This window comes from Cornus florida, unplaced genomic scaffold (assembly GCF_030987335.1).
Source record: "Cornus florida cultivar Cherokee Brave unplaced genomic scaffold, ASM3098733v1 CherokeeBrave_3.0.0_Hap2_Chr08, whole genome shotgun sequence".
Taxonomy (NCBI): domain Eukaryota; kingdom Viridiplantae; phylum Streptophyta; class Magnoliopsida; order Cornales; family Cornaceae; genus Cornus; species Cornus florida.
Window position 1 is genome coordinate 29,007,445 of NW_026775578.1, and position 14,824 is coordinate 29,022,268.

Here is a 14,824-nt window from a genome sequence, read left to right on the forward strand (position 1 = left end):
AAGTACATCCATACTTTATGATCTTTATAGATTTTGATGTTGCCAAGTACATCCATGTTTTATGATTTTAATAAATCATTTTAATTTTGTTAAGTACATTCATGTTCATGATTTTTAATAAATCATTGTGAGCTTTTAATGTTGTTAAGTACATTCTTGTTTTATGATTTTAATGAATCATTATAAGCTTTTGATGTTGTCAAGTACATTCATATTGTGTTGTTTAAATGTAAATTAGGAATGATCATACAGATTCATTTGGAACATAGACGTTAGGTGGCATGATCACTTATGTCGTTTTCGTTCTTTAGATTTCAAATTGATGACTTTGAGAATCTATGTTTGTTGCTTTATGTAAGCATGCTCCTATGTTGTTGCTTTGTGTAAACGTGCTCCTATGTTGTTGCTTTGTGTAAGCATGACCCTATGTTGCTAAAATTGCATGAATGAGGTGATTGATGCTAGAAATGATCTTAGGTAGCTAGGATGCTCCTTGAGTCTCACCTTTGACAAAGACATTAGGTGGAATGAACCACAATAATTAATCATGCAAACTTGTAAAACGTAGGTCGATGCATGCTCATTTCTTATGAGTAGCTTTATGTTACTCACTCCTACAATACTGGGGCATATTTCAGATACATGATTCAAGGTCAGAGATTCTCACCATGCTTGGATGATTTGGGAACTTGAAGGGTTCAATTCTTGTGAAGGTTGGCTTGAAAAGCCATTTGTAACCTTATATGTCAAATGTGTATATTTGCTTCTAGACTTGTAATGTGTGCCTAAGCACACTTTTTGATTCTCATTTTATGTATATGACATGAGGCTAATGGCCAAACTCCTTTTGAAATTACATTCATGTCATGGATGTTAATTTTTGCCTTCAATGAGAACATATGGAAAACCATGCGTTTTAGTATGCTATTTTGCACCGGAACATACATTGTATATGAACTTCTTCCATTAGCATTCATTTAACATGCATGAAGTGTGGCCAAGGGCCAATTGGCATTTTGAAATCATTTTATGATTTTAGGTTTCAAGTTTTCATTCCAAACTTCATTTTGTCATTTTGGCCGTTGGGGGGTCATAGTTTGTATCGGCCATATTTTTGAGCCTTGGACCATTGTAGCACATATTATTAGGTAAGTTACGTTTGCGTGCATGGTCGTTTCCGGGTAAAGCTTCTTCTTTGGTGAAATGAGCCTCCTACGGACTCATTTTACACTTTTGTTGCATATTCTGACCTAAGGGTATTTTGGGAATTTCCTTTGGAAAATAAATTCTGTTCTTCACATGCTCAATTACAAAATGTGATTTTAGGGGGGATTTCTTCTTCGTGTTTTTCCGGAAAATGTCATCTTGGCATCGGAAACCATTTCCGAAGTTCAGCTCTCAGTTTTTCAATTTAGCAGCTTTTTGGACCACCATGACCAGATTTCATGGAGGGGCATTTTGGGCATTTCACAGTGTGTATTTTTCAATTTTCTGTTTAAGTCACATAGAAAACTCAATTTTGAGGGGGGGGTTTCTTCTTTGAGTTTTTCCAGAAAATGTCATCTTGGCCCTCAAATTTTTATTTTTCCCCGGAAAACCCCTTTTGCCAGGGTTTCTTGCTGCCCATTCTGCCGCCTTCACATCTAAACGGTTACGAGGGGTTTCGTAACCAGTTAGATGAGTGTGGACAATGTATATGTCATGATTTTTGGCCTCCTAACCGGTTAGGAAGGTCTCCTAACCGGTTAGATGTTCTTGGTTGTCACCTTTTTGACCGTTTTGCCCCTTCCTCTTCCGTTAGCCATATCTTCTTCATCCGAACTCCGAATCAAGTGATTCTTGAGTCTAAATTAATTAATTTTTTGTTATCTTTCCAATTGTGTGCTTGGTGGCACCCACTTTTAAGCTAAAAATGATGATTTTGCCCCTAGGTTCATTCTTGTTCCTTTTTGAAACGTTGCTTCCGCATTTGATTCCTTTGGGTTCCGTGACCTCATTGAGGGTCACATTGGTGTCTTAGAGTCATGTTGTATCTCTAGAGATTGTTATTTGTCTTTTGCTTCTGCATTTCGGATCCGTTATCGGGTCATCTTTCGATTCATCACTGACACACCGGGTTGAAAAACTTGGGTCGTCACATGATGCATAATAGGATCTTGTTTATATCTGAGTTCTATTATGTTTGTCTCTGGATGTATTTGATGTTCAATTGAGTGTGCATCATTTATGAATCATATGCATTATATGCACCGGTATGGAATGATGGCATATTAGGGGTGGATTAGATCAAAACACCAAGTCTTACCTATTAATACTTGCAGAATGGATTAACTAAAACAGTTAAATCCTACATGGATGCATATCTTGTCAACTAAAATAGTTGAACGACATATCGGATGTTTGTTTTATTTTTCTATATTATGAAGGATTTATATGTATACTTATGGTACCGTGATATGAGAGTCTCAGGATCATTGTTAGGGTGCGTATATCGCCAGGGATGAGTAACTATATATAGCTGATATTCCCTGGTAGGTTTAGGTGCACATGCACACCGTAATGTGTGATTTACATGTTACTTTCTATTCAGGCTGAACTACACTATAGGCTAATGAGCGTCCTATAGTGTGTATTTATATCTATATGGACTATTTTAGTTATTGTCGAGCTACCTAGGATGTATCTGTGTATCGGGTTTCTGTATGGATTGTAGTAGGATAAAACTTGCATGTGGATCTGACCCACTCTTATTTTTCAGGTGTTCGTCAGTTCCAGGCTTAGAGTTTGATCGTGCTGAGCAGATACAGTCACTCACTCCTCCGACTACGTTGGACTTCTGTTCTTCTTTTAGTTCTGGATTTTGGTTCTGTATTTTACGTTCATTTGGGATTATTAGGGATCCATTAGATGGATTCCCGAGTTGTACGGATTGGAAAGTTTAAATTATATTAATTTATAATTTTTGTTGAGAATTTTCGTATTTAGAATTCTTTTCAGCCTTTAAATTTATTTATTAATTCTTTTGTATTCTTGCTTGTTTACATATTAATTATTTGGTATTCTTCGGATCTGTACTCAGACTTGATCACCTGTGGCTCTAGAATCGAAGGGTATTACACTAATTGAATTGTTTGTTTTAATTGTTTATCAATTTAAATTGTATGCTTTATTTGAATAAATTGATTAATTGAATAATGTGATTAAATGTTATATGCTATCTGTTTTATGTGTTAAGTGTTTAGTTGACATTAATTTAATTAAATGTAGTATTTTTATTTTTTTAAACGGAGTTGGGCTTGGATAGGGGATTAAATGGATACAGTTTTACACATGGATGTATATACATGTATATAGGGTTAGGTTAATTATTGGTAATTATTAATAATTATATTAGTATTACTATTATTCATTATATAATGTATAATATACTATTAGGGTTTTATGTTTTTATGGAATCACGGGTTAGCAGACTTAGTGATGTGTTTATTTTCTTTTATTTTCTTTTCCTTCTCTAAGTATAATTAGAATTAGGTTTTAGACGCCTATATATATATATATATGTTGTATGTCTACCAAGGGTTTGATAACCCTATTCACATAACAGTGGAGGCGGCGAGATATACAGAAAGGTTTAAGAGGAAAACAGAGAGGGAGAATTAGGGTTTGGTTAGGAACAAGGGTTGAACCAAGGAGGGGTGGTTGAAGGTTGCTCGTGGGTTGAACCATGAGCAACGGAGGGTTTGTGAAAGCAACCAAGGTCGTCGGAGTTATCAGTGAAGAAGGTGTAAGGTTTCAAAACTAAAATCAAAAGCAAGTTATATTTCTTGCTCTTTCCCTTAAACTTGTGTTCTGTGCATGCCTAGATAGTCTCCAAGAACTAAACGAACATTAAAATTGATTAAGTATGCATGTGATTCAGAGTTTAAACCATTGTTACATGTTGTTAATTGAGATTGAATTATTGTATCGATTGTTTCGTATTATGTACCTAATTGTTGTTAATAATGCATATTGTGTTTTAAAAGTTTCTGGGATAGTTTTGGGACATAGACGGACCTCTGGGAACCTAAATAAAACATTATAGAGGGTTTTTACCATCGTTGGAGGCGAGGAAGATGATAGGAAGCAGGGGTAGAGCCGGCTCTCAAAGGGAAGGTGCCGACTCCCTTTATTTTTTAGCCCGTGGCTCTCAATGAGAGAGAGAGCTGGCTCCCTAAATGAGGGAGCCGGCTCCCTAAGAGAGAAAGCCGGCTCTCCATGTAGAGAGCCGGCTTTCATGAGAAGGAAAGCTGGCTGATGTGTGTTTTTATTTGTCAATAATAAAATACCACTCATAATAGAATGAATCCTTGTAGGATATGGCTATGTTAAGGGTGTCGAACCTCAAGAACTGTGGTGGTTCATCGAGTCTTCAATTAATTACTATTTTAATTTAGAAGGAGATTTGATTTGTTGTGTTTTGCTACAATTAAATAACATAAAATAAATGAAATGAAATAAAAAGGATTGAAATCAAGGGTAGAGATACTTAGGGATTGACTTCACCACGATCCTCCTACTACGGTCAACTGTTCAATCTTAGGATTTTAACAATTTATATATCATATGAATTATATTCAATAACATTCATTAAATTCGGTTTTAAAGAAAGATGTTTTATGAATTTCAGTTAATAAAAACCTATCTTCGGTTGGCACGAATTATCTACCTACCTATTTCTAACTAATTTTGCAGTATAACTCGTCTTCCCTAGGCATAGACTATGAAAACATTCATTCACAAAATACGTTTGAACACCATTGCATGATCTCCATTCTTATGTCCAACAGGGCTCTGCCAGATATCGTCCATAAGAATGGGTTAAATATAATTTAAGAATAATTAAATCTAAGACAAAGTATTAATCATTCAAAAACTATTTAATAATTAAAACACTAATTGAATTAAACAATTGTCCAAAATCATGCAATCAAAATACATAATATATTAAATTCCCAAAGTACAGAACAATCAAACCATAGTATTCGGATTCGGGCTACATCAATGCCCTAAGATAAGAATTAGCTACTCATGACGACACAAGATATCATCTTCGTTGTTGTGGTCTTCATCGGCATGGACCACCAAAACTCCTTTGGATCTTCTTCTTCAAAACCTTAAAAGCCACCGTGGGAGAAAGATATGAAATAATTGATTAATGAGAGACTATGGATGGATGGGAGATTGATGGCCTTATGCATCCTTTTATAAAAGAATTAACTTCTAATAAGGGTTGGACGGGCTTTTAGTTCTTCTAGGGTAATCTGAGCCCATAAGGAAACAAAGGAATATGATTTTTGGTCATTCCCGCATGTTTTTACGACTTTCAGGACGTCCAGGCTCGAGCATCAGAGTCTGAGGCTCGAGCATCAACAGTTCAGGCTCGAGCATCACCTGGCAGCAAATTGTTCCGACATTGCAACGTAATTTTGACCCATTTAGAGTGTGTATGTGGAGATGTCTATTAGAGACAAAAACATTAAATTTCAAGTCTTCTTTCCAGGGCCACTGAGTTTGCTCAATTTAGAGTCCTGAGTCAAAAGTTATAGCCAAAATACTGAAGTAGGTGCAGAGTTCTGATTCATGCTCGAGCATCAAAGCTGATGCTCGAGCTCTGGGAGAAAAAATTGTCCGGAACGTCTTTTTATTAATGGTGCTCGATCCTCTCTTCATGGTGCTTGATCCCAAGGTACCATGCTTGAGCATTGGGGCTGTATACTTGAGCTTTAGGTGTTAGTGCTCGATTCCTGAAGTCTGGCACGAGGTCTGGGAGCTTGGAAATCAATTCTATAATTTCCGACGCTTCATGCTCGAGAATCAAGGTCAATGCTCGAGCACCCTTTGATAAGGCTCGAGCACCCTTTTGGTCATGCTCGAGCATCAAGGTAGAATGCTCGAGCATCAAGCCTGAGGCTCGAGCTTCAGATTCTAAACTCCTCCAAACTTTACCATTTAAGCTCTCAGTTTGCTTTGAATGACCTGCAACGAAGCGATAAACTTCATTATCATTCTTTTCATCATAAAAGCCCGGTTTAAACTGTTTCTTCGGGAAAACACCTACAAACATGAAATAAACATAAATCAGTCTAACAATGGATAGAAGTATCACTTTAGGTCTTAACATATACGTATTTAGGGGATCGAATATGCATATATTCAGCGTTCATCACTGGCTCCCTCCCTAGGGGAGGCGGCTCTCTCACTGGTTATACACCTAAGGGTGTATTTTGATGGTTTTTGGAACTTCGGGGACTTAAGGGTGATTCTGGATTATTGTGGGGGGGTTTTAAATGATTTAAATGAACATGTTAAAATCTCAGGATTTGTTAGACTTTGCTATTATACTAATGTTTTGAACAGTATGAAAGTTTAAACAAGTTTGCATGCTGTTAACGGATAGAGAGGATTTAATTGTTTAATCTTATTTTAGCAATTTAACGGACTGTGACATGATTTTTAAATCTTGTATTGGATACATAATATGATCATATACATATCAAATTTTTATCATGTTTATTCTGGATTTTAATTGATGAATTATTTAATTCTGTTCTGTCAATTACATGGATTCTGTGGATTGTATGCACCGGTATGGGACGGTGGCATACTAGGGATAAATTAGTTCAAAATACTAAATCCTACCTACTCTGGAATAAGAGAATGGATTAACAATAATGCTACATCCTACTTATATATCGTGTCAAGGCAACAAATAGTTGAGCGCCACTACTTTGGTTATGGAGGGATTATAAATATATATTTATGGTACCATGATATGAGCTTGAGTCTCAGGATTGATGGTTAGGGAATGTATATACATTGCAATGCATAGCTGGCTATGATGGTAGAGGTGTACCCTGTTAGGTCTAGGTACTTATGCCCACTTCAGGTGCATTTTGCATGTTGCCTACTAGTTAGGTTGAGACTGCCTTGTAGTCTAGTGAGAGTCCCTTAGTGTGGATATATATATTTATGGACTAGATAGTTATTGTTAAGTTATTTCGGATGTATCTGCGTATCGGGTCTTTGTTTGGATTGTAGTTAGAGTAAAACTTGTTTTTGGGCCTGAGCCACTATTATTTTTTAGGTATCGGACGGTTCCAGTCTTAGAGCTTGTGCGTGCTGAACAGAGACGGTCACTCATTCTTCTGACTACGTAGGCCTGCTATTTATGTTTAGTTTTGGGTTTCTTCTTTAGTTCAGTTATTTTCAGTTGGGATTTTTATTAGGGGTCCACTCGATGGATTCCCGAGGTGTTTTATTATTGGAGGATTTTATGGATTTTGTTAGAGGATTATTTAATTAGCATTTTTAAGGATTATTATTTAGAATTCTTTTCAGCTTAATTAATTATTCTTTATTTCATTTGTATTCATGCTTGTTTAAATATTAATTATTTGGTATCCCTCGGATCTGTGCTCGGACTTGATCACCCGTGGCTCTAGAATCGAGGGGTATCACAACGAGTATCACCAGTGCAATTGAAAGATTACAACACACTCTCAAGGAGCAAGATCTAAAAATTGCCTTGTTGACAGAAAAGTTAAAATTGCGTGATGACAATGTTGAGTTAAGCAAAAGCCAAATTCTTCATTCTAATTCCATGCCAAAGACCACTTTAATTGACAATCAAAATGACGTGTCCGCTAATCCAACAATTGAAGCAGCCTCCGTCACCTCACTTTTGGTCCAACAACTTCAAGACATGATAGTGAATTGCATAAGAGAACAATATAGTGGCATTCCTCAAAGTGCTCGCATGTACTCAAAGCCTTGCATAGAAAGAATTGACATATTAAAAATGTCGGTTGGGTATCAACCTCCAAAGCTTCAACAGTTTGACGGAAAAAGCAATCCTAAGCAACATGTTGCACACTTTGTAGAAACTTGCGGCAATACTGGTACAAACGAAGATCTCCTTGTCAAGCAATTCATTCGTCCCCTCAAAGGGAATGCATTTGATTGGTACATAGACCTCAAAGCTGGAGGTATTGACAACTAGGAGCAGATGGAACGAGAATTTTTCAACCATTTCTACAGCACTCGTCATACTGTAAGTATGTTGGAGCTTACAAACATGAAACAGATGAAGGATGAACCTGTGGTTAACTACATCAACCGTTAGCGAGTTCTAAGTTTTGACTGCAAGGATCGTTTATCTGAAATTTCTACAGTTGAAGCACATATGCAATGCATGCACTGGGAGCTTCTTTACTTCCTACAAGAGATTAAGCCTCGCACATTTGAAGAACTTATTACTCGAGTCCATGACATGGAGCTTAGCATGGAAAATCATGGTGCTAGGAAAAATGTTCCTGATATACCTTACAACCTTCAAGAAGATGAGGGAAGTGAGTCCGAAGAAGAAGACAATATACTTCCTAACTCATATGACGAAGTAGCTTTATCTTTCATTATAAGCATCATCTTGAGAGACTTGCATTAAGAAACGCACCATGCTATAACAATGACTTTAATCGAAAGTGCTAAATCACAGGGGGCATTAAGTCAAGGAAACCAAGAAGAAAATCATCAAAGTGACGACAAGTTAATCAGTGCCCTTCAACATAAGTTTGGATTGTCGTTTGATTCTTACAAAGTGAAGAATAATTAAAGTTGAAGTGCTCCCCGATACGAGCATAAATTGTCGATGACACTCCTTGATATGAGTATAAACTATTTGTCTGAAGAAAAAAAAAATATTAAGAACTCCTTGATACGAATTTAAACTGTCGCCAAAAAAAAAAAAATGACACTCCTTGACACGAGTATAAAGTGTCTATGTGAAAAAAAAAAAAAAAAAAAAAAAAAAAAAAAAGAAAAGAAAGAAGTGAACTACGTGATAACTTGATCCCTGTTCAGGGTACGTAGGCATCTTGGAGGTCTGTTCCAAGTTCAGTCAACCCAACCAAGAAAAAAAAAAAAAAAAAAATCTCAACAACGCTCTTTGATACAACCATAAACTATCTTCAAATTTCAAATTTCAAATTAGTCCATGTCAAACTCAAACTGGGACTACTTCTAAGCCTTCAAAAAAAAATTCGAGAAGGAAAAATCAACAACACTCCTTTATATGGGCTTAAATTATCTTCAAATTTTAGTTCAGTTCACACCGAACTCAAGCTTGAACTACATAAGGCTTTGCCAAGATAAGATGAAGCTACATCTTTAAAGAGGATTACACTAGTGCAAGCTGTCAACTCCAAATCAAGCTTTGTCTTCAAAACTAATGCATAAGTGCACTTGTACACAGTCAAGTTCTTGTGGAGATTATATTTAAGCCCACTTGTGTAAGCTGTTAACTTCAAGTCAAATTTAACATTCGAAAGTGATGTCTAGATGCACAAGAACATAAAGTCAAATTCTGGTGGAGTTTTGTATTCAAAAATGGATGCACAAGCATACTTATGCAACATGTCAAAATTCTGATGCAGTTTTGCTAAAAAGTTTATCAAGTTTGATTTATTTGGGATCTTGGTCAGAATTTGATTGCCTTCACCATTCACTTCACTCTGGACTTTTATCAAAGTGAATTCCTCTGCCAAAAAAAAAATTAATTAATTAATTAATTAATTTTTGCAGCGGAACAATGAGTCCTAAAAGGATATGTGAAGATGTGTTCCAATGGAACAATGGGTCCTGACAGACTAGTAAAGATGTATTCCAACGAAATAATGGGTCCTCAAAGGAAAAATGAAGATGCATTCCAACAGAACAATAGATCCTCAAAGGACAAACAATGGGTCCTCAAAGGACAAATGAAGACGTATTCCAACGGAACAATGGGTCCTCAAAGGAAAAATAAAGATGCGTTCCAATGGAACAATGGGTCCTGAATGGACAAATAATAATGTGCTCTAACGGAACAATGGGTCGTGACAGACTATTAAAGATGTGTTCTAACAGAACAATGGGTCCTGACGGACTAGATGCGTTCCAACGGAACAATGGGTCCTGACGAACTAGATGCGTTCTAACGGAACAATAGGTCCCAGGGACTAGTAAAGATGCATTCTAACGAAATAGTGGATCTAGTAGGACAAATGTATTTAAAAAAATTAAAAATTAAAAATTAAAAAAAATGAAAAAACAGAAGAAGACGAAAATCAGAAAAGACAAAGCAGAAAAAGACAAAATTTGAAAAGATAAAGTAGAAAAAGACGAAGTAGAAAAGACAAAGCAAAAAAAGACAAAAACAAAAAAAAAAAAAATACCGAAAGTCTTCAGACGCTGCAAACTAATAAGTATTCAGAGACTATTGGAATTGATGGCAAACCCTATAACATTGGTGGTATATATATGCGACAAAATACCTCATATTTGTATTAGGATTTGTATAATTCAAATTCAAATTAGAAAGAAAAATCTTATAATCCAAAATTGGATAGAAAAGCGAAAAAGTAAATCTTACAATATAAAGTTGGATAAGAAAGCATGAAAAAAAAAAAAATCTTTACAATTCAAAGACCAAGTTGGATATTTCAAGTCCCACTTGAAATAAGGGACAAGTCCGGTCAAACATGGGACTCGACGTAGGGACAATTTATAGACACTAAAATTTTAATGGACTTTTGTTGTGACAAATTGACCCATCAAATATGAGTTTAATGTTTAATTAAATTATTTAATTGGCCCAAAATTGGTCCACTTAAATTATTTAATTAGCCTAACCCAGATGATTAAATGAAAAGATAATTATTCCTAATAAAATATATTTGGAATAATTATTTTTATGGATACTTATCACAATATATGGATAATTATCACAATATAACTGGCCCGGCCAGTTATAATTTTGTCCTTATCAAGAGATGACACATGTCATTATCCTATTAATCCAAGAAGCCTATAAATAGAGGCAAGGAGGAAGGAGGAAGAGGTCCAGAAATTCAGAGACTCTGAAATCCATGGGGTCCAAAAATTTAGAGACTCAGAAATCCAAAGGGTCAGAAATCCAGAGGGAGAAAAATTAAGAATTCTAGAAATCTAGAATTTTAGAGATAAATATAGAAGCTCTGCCAACATTCATTCCCAACATCCAAACCTAAAGGCGAAGAGCAACAAGCACATCAAATCGTGCCGTTCTTTATCAAAAATCCACGGTGATCAACAACAAGCACGTCCAAAGCCGTGTCGTTCTTCACCAAATTCTCTCCTCTCTGAAGACGAAAAACAATAAGTACATCTAAAGTCATGCCGTTCTTCCATAAATTCAACAAAGGACAACAAGCACATCAAAATCGTGTCGTTCTTTCTCCATGATTCAACAAGTTTGATAAATCACCACACAACACTGTTCGAGATCAAGTTTCATCAGCCCTCAATCAGAAATCATCAGCGATCTTCTTTAACTACAAATACTTGAAGAAGATTGTCAATAGCCCGATTCAAGATCAAGCTCCAACAGCCCTTAGATCCAACCAACAAAGGAGATTGAATCAGACGATATTTTCTTTTTTTTGCAAAGAATATCTCAGAGGATTGTACTCAATTTTCATAAATAAATAAATTATTATTTATTCCCTATTTTGTTCTTTATTTGCAGACTACGAAATTTGTGTATACACCACCAAAGACATAGATCTTACCATCATCAACCGTCACTACCTGTGAATAACCGCTGTCCGTTTCAAGGTTCATGGAAGGTGATGAGCGCTGAAAAGTGCGCATTTAAACCCGTTAAGCTTAGGTATTCTAGGACCTTTATCTATCTTATTTTCCCGCTTTAGATTGATTTCATGTTATTTCCGTTTTCAGGCACTTATCCCCAAAATAAGCTAATTCAGCCAAATAAGAGCATAATTGAAGCAATCTTAAGATGAATGAAAGAAAGGAGCAAAGTGGAAGCAAAATGAAGCAAGTGGTGTAAGTTCAGCAAAGTTCGATCGATCACAGAATTTCTTCGATCGATCTGACATAGATCGATCTCTACACTCCAAGATGGATCCAAGCTCTTTTGTCCTGATCCAAAGATCCCAAAATATTCGATCAATCCAACATTTATCAGATCGATCGAAAAGATTCCATCTTATCCTGTTGTACCACCCCACCTACCACTTTTGTCTCTTTCCCAAAATATCTTAGATTTGTCTTTATCCAAAAAGGCGCCGCCATGGGAGGATCGATCCAGCCAAAGTTTAATAGATTTTAGCCAAGTTCGATCGATTTCAGCATAGGTTCGATCGATTGAACCCTTTCAAGTGCGAATTAAATCAATTTCCAGCTCATTAAAAGTTGTCTCATGGTGCAATCATTGGAGGAGCCCTTGTGTACGAGCCTAGACCATTGGGTGTGACATTTGAGCTACCTATATAAGGATTATGAGCCACTTTTACACATATGTTTTTTAGATACAACATTTGATATCATTCTTAGGGAGGAAGAAAAGAGAAGAGGAGGCTAGAGACACATTCTTGGGAAGTCTTCCATCTACCTCAAGAAGAAGAACATTTCTACCATGGAGATAGCCCTTGAGGGTTTAAGGACACCATCCATGAGTGGCTAGACATCCTCTTGGGGCTAGAGTTAGCCCTAAGCATGCCTTCTTTACCTTGATTTATGTATTTTTGAGGGGATTTGTGTTGTAATACATGTTTTGACATTTTTATAAACATAGATCTTGTTTATTTAATGATTTGTGTGTTTTAATTCTTCCAATTGATCATTTCATTCTATCCATATGTCTATGTATGCTAGAATAGATATTCATGTGTTTATCTCTTACTCTTGTGTTGTTAATGCATGTCTATGTGTGTTAATGCTATAGATCTAGAGATTGTCAAGACATAGTGCTTAATAGAATGCTCTTGTGGTTTATTTGATGGTTTATACTCATTTCTTGATGGATTGTGTCTCTCCCTTAGTTTAATTAGTTTAATTTTCATGTCATTAGCTTAGATGTAGTACAGTTACCTTAGTTGTTAAATGGGAGGACAATTCATCCTTGTTGTTTAGTGTTCCATACTTATGAATGCAAGTAGTATATTTCTCTAATCATGTGGTGTATTTAGATTGTGAGCTTAAAGGAAGGATTAATGGCTTAGTTTGATATATTGTGCTATTCATTGTGTTGTTTAGACTATATATACTTAATTGGTCATCCATGCTTGTTAAAACAACCACACACACTCACATTGTTGCAACATATGTTTTCCCCCTCATTAATTATGAATTGAGTGTATAGAAAGGGGATGCTTAGTGGTGACCTCTAAGTTTCAAGACCTCTCTCTCTTGTTTTCCCTATCCTTTAATTACTTGTTTTATAGTAAGCTTGTTTAGTCTTAATTGTAGTTTAATCAACCAAATCAACCACATTTTGATCACTCGACCTACTAAACCTAATCTTGTTTCCATAGTAATATGACCCACCAACCCTTGGGACGATCCCTACCCACCCTAGCTATATTTTTAGTTAGAGGTAGTAGTGGCTTTTATAAATTTAAAACTTGGCCACATTGCATACTTACACTCTTAGTTCATCTCTTTGTAAACTTTTAGTACAACGCGATGACACCCACCAGAAGGGACTGGGTGCCACTGCAAGCTAAGGTTAGGGTTAGTAGTGTCCCAGGCAAAGGACATCGCGAGAGACAACTTTGGCAGCAGTAGTGCAGTATATAGTGGAGCCCACAGCCACAAAGCAACTGTTCCATGAATTTTCACTTATAACATTCCTCAGGATCGGTTTGATATGAAGCTTCTAATTTTTTGATCCCCATCTTCTTCTTCTTCTTTTTGTTTTGCACAGCACTAATCTTCCTGTCTTCGTCTTCATCCTTTTCGATCTCCTGAGTCGTCGTTGTCTTCGTGCAATCCTTGCTTGATAATTTAATAACGTACCAGTCCAAAGCTGTCTGTCTGTTAAACACCCCATTCGCCCAAAAATACACAGTTCTCTCTAATTCCTCCTCCGGCTGAGACCTGGATCCATAGATTGCCTTGTTCCCTGATTTTTTCATTAGCAATAGTCCCATAGACGTCCCCATCAGTCTTCCACCGGCCCTCTATTTTTAGGGTTTCACTCATCAATTGGGCCATTATATATACACGATGGCACATTGCAATCTGTTTGGCAGCAGGATTCTGTGACCCCTATTACATGCTAAATTTGTTTCTACCCTTTATTAATTGATTACCCTTTTGATATAAAATATCTTGTATTTAATTTCCACCTTCTAATTTTTCTAACTCCTTCCTAAATAATTCTATTTCTTACAATTAATTTTTTTTTTCTAATTCTATTTTTAATTATATTATATTACAAAACTATATATTTATATATTTATCTATCAGATGCACTCACCCGTGAGTAGAGCAGGTCATCGTTAATGATGTGGTCTAATTACAAATAAAAAAAATCAGAAAAATGATAAATAAGAATAATAATTTTTTTTGGAATAAATTCAATTAGTGTCTCTAATTTATTAAAGAAAAGACTTGCCTAGTCACTTGTCTCTAATTTATTAAGGATAAGACTTGTCTACTCACCGGTGAGTAGATCATTAGAGCATCTCCAATCGTTGTGTATATTTTTTGAATAAATCTAATATATCATGATAGATTTATATAAGAATTTTGCATTATTTATGTTTAGTTCCAACGATTGTTTTATACTTTTTGTGTAAAAATATATCTTCCAATGATTAATAACCAATCATGTATCATCTCCTAGACCCTACATAACTTTTACAAACCTACTTAATATAGGCTTAATTCTTTAATGGAATGAGAAAGAAGAAATATGTTGATGTGACTGTTTAAAAAGGTTATGTAAAATACACAATAA